At 32.8% G+C, this 6,070-nt stretch overlaps 1 pseudogene; it reads right to left on the minus strand.

Moving 5' to 3' along the window:
• Nucleotides 1-417: 417 nt before the first annotated feature.
• Nucleotides 418-6,070, minus strand: part of LOC135267463 (large subunit ribosomal RNA) — a 10,513-nt pseudogene continuing 4,860 nt past the window's right edge.

The following is a 6,070-nucleotide window of genomic DNA, read 5'->3' on the forward strand; positions in this document are numbered from 1 at the left end:
TCTACCGAATACAACACCTTGCCAGGTACGTATGTAATAATAAAATAGAGTAAGTTCATGTTGGTTATTAGCCCAAGTTGCATTGCATACTAGAAATTTTTATATAAACAATGTGTACCTGGCTGTGTGTATTTTTTGATCTTCTCAGCTTTCTAAACGTTGACGGAGTCTCGTCTCACCGACAAGACGAATCTCCAAGCTGAGTATCAACAGATCGCAGCGTAGAAACAGCTCTACCGAATACAACACCTTACCAGGTACGTATGTAATAATAAAATGGAGTAAGTTCATGTTGGTTATTAGCTCAAGTTGCATTGCATACTAGAAATTTTTATATAAACAATGTGTACCTGGCTGGGTATATTTTTTATCCACTCAGCTTTCTAAACGTTGACGGGGTCTCGTCTCGCCGACAAGACGAATCCCCAAGCTGAGGGCTGAGTCTCAACAGATCGCAGCGTGGAAACTGCTCTACCGAGTACAACACCCTGCCAGGTACGTAAGTCGTCTACAGACAATTCCGAGTTTCGACGTCGAACAACAATGTACCCATAATTGACCGTCTAGAAGCCTGGTCGGACGTGGCAAGGATCGATCCCGCCGCCGATCGGTGGCTTCACACGGCAAATAGGGCTCGTGCGACGTTCGTACGCAAGCGTTAAACGCCTAGTAAAGTCACATTGTTTTGAGCCTGTCGACTCTCGAAACTCCTAAAGGTATCGTTGCCACCTTTGACTAGAAAGGATACGGCCTTAGAGGCGTTCAGGCATAATCCCACGGATGGTAGCTTCGCACCACCGCCCGCTCGAGCGAGTGCGTGAACCAAATGTCCGAACCTGCGGTTCCTCTCGTACTGAGCAGGATTACTATCGCAACGACGAGTCATCAGTAGGGTAAAACTAACCTGTCTCACGACGGTCTAAACCCAGCTCACGTTCCCTATTAGCGGGTGAACCAGGAACGCGGACCTGAGGATCTCGGATGAGTACCGTCCTCGGATGAGTACCGACCCAGAATGCTCGCCGACCACCTCGAAAGCATATTAATCTCTATTTATTTATATTTCGTAATTAGTCTTTGATCACATATGCGTTTTTTTTATTATCTGTCTGTTGATAAACCAACTACAAAATATACTTCTCAATCAAGTGTTTAAAATTTATTTTCCTTTGGGTAACCAAGTACGAAGTATGCCATCAACTAAGTGATTTAACTTTATAAAAACTATAGAAACTTACAAAAAGGTATAAAAAGTTGTAAAAATATATAAAAACTTGTAAAATCATATGAAAACTTATAAAAACTTGTAAAAACATATAAAAACATAAAAATAAGTAAAAAGCGATAAAAACGTATGAAAACATACAAAAATTTATAACAACTTATGAAAAAATTTTGACATTTTAATTTCCCACTACCCCCTTAATTTGAATATGTCAACTCTGATTAGTAGAGCATAATTAAGACTATAAGGGGTATCCGTATGCAAAAAACGATCTCGATCCAAATATATACAAAGATTTTCAAACTTTCGCTTAAGTTTACCCCTTTTTTCTTCAGAGTAGGAAATGAGATAAAATTCAGAGAATAATTTTAAATTGATCCTGAGCTTCCCTACTATAACATATATTAATTTGGTTGATTTTAAAATTTTTTGAATTTTGATATTTTAATTTCCCAGAAACCCCTAAATTGGATATGTCAACTCTGATTGGTGGAGCATAATCAGGACCATAGGGGGTACCCGCATGCAAAAAACGACATCGATCCGAATATAAATAAAAATTTTCAAATTTTTGACCAACTTTACCCCTATATTTTTTGGGGTAGGAAATGAGATAAAATTCTGAAACTAAATTTGAATCGATTCTGAGCTTTCCTACTATAACATATATTATTGTGGTCGATTTTAAAATTTTTTGAATTTTGACATTTTTATTCCCCACTACCCCCCCTATTTGAATATGTCAAATTTGATTGCTGGAGCATAATCAGGACCATAGGGGGTACCCATGTACAAAAAACGACATCGATCCGAATATAAATAAATATTTTCAAGTTTTTGGCCAAATTTACCCCTATATTTTTTGGGGTAGGAAATGAGATGAAATTTTTAAACTAAATTTGAATCGATCCTAAGCTTTTCTACTATAACATATATTAATTTGGTCGATTTTTAATATTTTTTAATTTTAACATTTTAATTCTCCACTACCCCCCTTATTTGAATATGTCAAATTAGATTGCTGGAGCATAATCAGGACTATAGGGGGTACCCGCATGCAAAACACGACATCGATCGAAATATAAATAAAGGTTTTCAAATTTATGGCCAAATTTACCCCCATAAGTTTTGGGGTAGGAAATGAGATAAAATTCTGAAAATAATTTTAAATTGATCCTGAGCTTCCCTACTATAACATATATTAATTTGGTTGATTTTTAATTTTTTTGAATTTTGACATTTTAATTTCCCACTACCCCCCAAATTTGAATATGTCAACTCTGATTAATGGAGCATAATCAGGACCATAGAGGGTACCCATATGCAAAAAACGACATCAATCGGAATATAAATAAAGATTTTTAAATTTTTGGCCAAATGTACCCTTTGTTTCTTTGGGGTAGAAAATGAGATAAAATTCTGAAACAAATTTTAAATCGATCCTGACCTTCTCTACTATAACATATATTAATATGGTTAATTTTTAAATTATTTGAATTTTGATATTTTAATTTCCCACTACCCCCCTAATTTGAATATGTCAACTCGGATCAATGGAGCATAATCAGGACCATAAAGGGTACCCGTATGCAAAAAACGACCTCGATCCGACCATAAATAAAGATTTTCAAATTTTTAGCCAAATTTACCCCCGATTTTTTTGGGGTAGGAGATGAGATAAAATTCTGAAACTAATTTTAGATTGATTCTGAGCTTCCGTACTATAACATATATTGATTTGGTTGATTTTTAAATTTTTTGAATTTTGACATTTTAATTTCACACTACCCCCCTTATTTGAATATGTCAAATTTGATTGCTGCAGCATAATCAGGATCATAGGGGGTACCCATATACAAATACCGACTTCAATCCGAATGTAAATAAAGATTTTCAAATTTTTGGACAAATTTACCCCTATAAGTTTTGGGGTAGGAAATGAGAAAAAACTTTGAAAATAATTTTAAATTAATCCTGAGCTTCCCTACTATAACATATATTAATTTGGTTGATTTTTAATTTTTTTGAATTTTGACATTTTAATTCCCCACTACCCCCTTTATTTGAATATGTCAACTCTGATTGATGGAGCATAATAAGGACCATAAGGGGTACCCGTATGCAAAAAACGACCTCGATCCGAATATAAATAAACATTTTCGAATTTTTGGCCAATTTTACCCTTCTATTTTTGGGGGTAGGAAATGAGATAAAATTCTGAAATTAATTTTAAATTGATCCTGAGCTTCCCTACTGTAACATATATTAATTTGGTTAATTTTTAATTTTTTTGAATTTTGACATTTAAATTCCCCACCACCCCCTTTATTTGAATATGTCAAATTTGATTGCTGGAGCATAATCAGGACCATAAAGGGTACCCATGCACAAATAACGACTTCAATCCGAATGTAAATAAAGATTTTCAAACTTTTGTCCAAATTTACCCCTCAATTTTTTGGGGTAGGAAATAAGATAAAATTCTGAAAATAATTTTAAATTGATCCTGAGCTTCCCTACTATAACATATATTAATTTGGTTGTTTTTTTTTAATTTTTTTGAATTTTGACATTTTAATTCCCCACTACCCCCTTTATTTGAATATGTCAAATTTGATTGCTGGAGCATAATCAGTACCATAAAGGGTACCCATGTACAAAAAACGAACTCGATTCGAAGGTAAATAAAGATTTTCAAATTTTTGGCCAAATTTACCCCTATAAGTTTTGGGGTAGGAAATGAGAAAAAATTCTGAAAATAATTTTAAAATGATCCTGAGCTTCCCTACTATAACATATATTAATTTGGTTGATTTTTAATTTTTTTGAATTTTGACATTTTAATTCCCCACTACCCCCATTATTTGAATATGTCAAATTTGATTGCTGGAGCATAATCAGGATCATAGGGGGTACCCATATACAAATACCGACTTCAATCCGAATGTAAATAAAGATTTTCAAATTTTTGGACAAATTTACCCCTATAAGTTTTGGGGTAGAAAATGAGAAAAAATTCTGAAAATAATTTTAAATTGATCCTGAGCTTCCCTACTATAACATATATTAATTTGGTTGATTTTTAATTTTTTTGAATTTTGACATTTTAATTCCCCACTACCCCCTTTATTTGAATATGTCAAATTTGATTGCTGGAGCATAATCAGGACCATAGAGGGTACCCATGTACAAAAAACAAACTCGATCCGAATGTAAATAAAGATTTTCAAATTTTTAGCCAAATTTACCTCTATAAGTTTTGGGGTAGGAAATGAGATAAAATTCTGAAAATAATTTTAAATTGATCCTGAGCTTCCCTACTATAACATATATTAATTTGGTTGATTTTTAATTTTTTTGAATTTTGACATTTTAATTCCCCACTACCCCCCTTATTTGAATATGTCAAATTAGATTGCTGGAGCATAATCAGGACCATAGGGGGTACCCGCATGCAACAAACGACATCGATCGAAATATAAATAAAGGTTTTCAAATTTTTGGCCAAATTTACCCCTATAAGTTTTGGGGTAGGAAATGAGATAAAATTCTGAAAATAATTTTAAATTGATCCTGAGCTTTCCTACTATAACATATATTAATTTGGTTAATTTTTAATTTTTTTGAATTTTGACATTTTAATTCCCCACTACCCCCCTTATTTGAATATGTCAAATTTGATTGCTGAAGCATAATAAGGACCATAAGGGGTACACGTATGCAAAAAACGACCTCGATCCAAATATAAATAAACATTTTCGAATTTTTGGCTAATTTTACCCCTCTATTTTTTGGGGTAGGAAATGAGATAAAATTTTGAAACTAATTTTAAAATGATCCTGAGCTTCCCTGCTACAACATATATTAATTTGGTCGATTTTTAAATTTTTTTAAATTTTGACATTTTAATTCTCCACTACCCCCTTTATTTGAGTATGTCAAATTTGATTGCTGGAGCATAATCAGGACCATAAAGGGTACCCATGTACAAAAAACTAACTCGATCCGAAGGTAAATAAAGATTTTCAAACTTTTGTCCAAATTTACCCCTCTATTTTTTGGGGTAGGAAATGAGAAAAAATTCTGAAAATAATTTTAAATTGATCCTGAGCTTCCCTACTATAACATATATTAATATGGTTAATTTTTAATTTTTTTGAATTTTGACATTTTAATTCCCCACTACCCCCTTTATTTGAGTATGTCAAATTTGATTGCTGGGGCATAATCAGGACCATAAAGGGTACCCATGTACAAAAAACGAACTCGATCCGAAGGTAAATAAAAATTTTCAATCTTTTGTCCAAATTTACCTCTCTATTTTTTGGGGTAGGAAATGAGAAAAAATTTTGAAAATAATTTTAAATTAATCCTTAGCTTCCCTACTATAACATATATTAATTTGGTTAATTTTTAATTTTTTTGAATTTTGACATTTTAATTCCCCACTACCCCCTTTATTTGAATATGTCAAATTTGATTGCTGGAGCATAATCAGGACCATAAAGGGTACCCATGTACAAAAAACGAACTCGATCCGAAGGTAACTAAAGATTTTCAAATTTTTGGCCAAATTTACCCCTATAAGTTTTGGGGTAGGAAATGAGAAAAAATTCTGAAAATAATTTTAAATTAATCCTGAGCTTCCCTACTATAACATATATTAATTTGGTTGATTTTTTATTTTTTTGAATTTTGACATTTTAATTCCCCACTACCCCCTTTATTTGAATATGTCAAATTTGATTGCTGGAGCATAATCAGGACCATAAATAGTACCCATGTACAAAAAACGAACTTGATCCGAAGGTAAATAAAGATTTTCAAATTTTTGGCCAAATTTAC

Source organism: Tribolium castaneum, unplaced genomic scaffold (genome assembly GCF_031307605.1).
Source record: "Tribolium castaneum strain GA2 unplaced genomic scaffold, icTriCast1.1 ptg000027l, whole genome shotgun sequence".
Lineage (NCBI taxonomy): Eukaryota > Metazoa > Arthropoda > Insecta > Coleoptera > Tenebrionidae > Tribolium > Tribolium castaneum.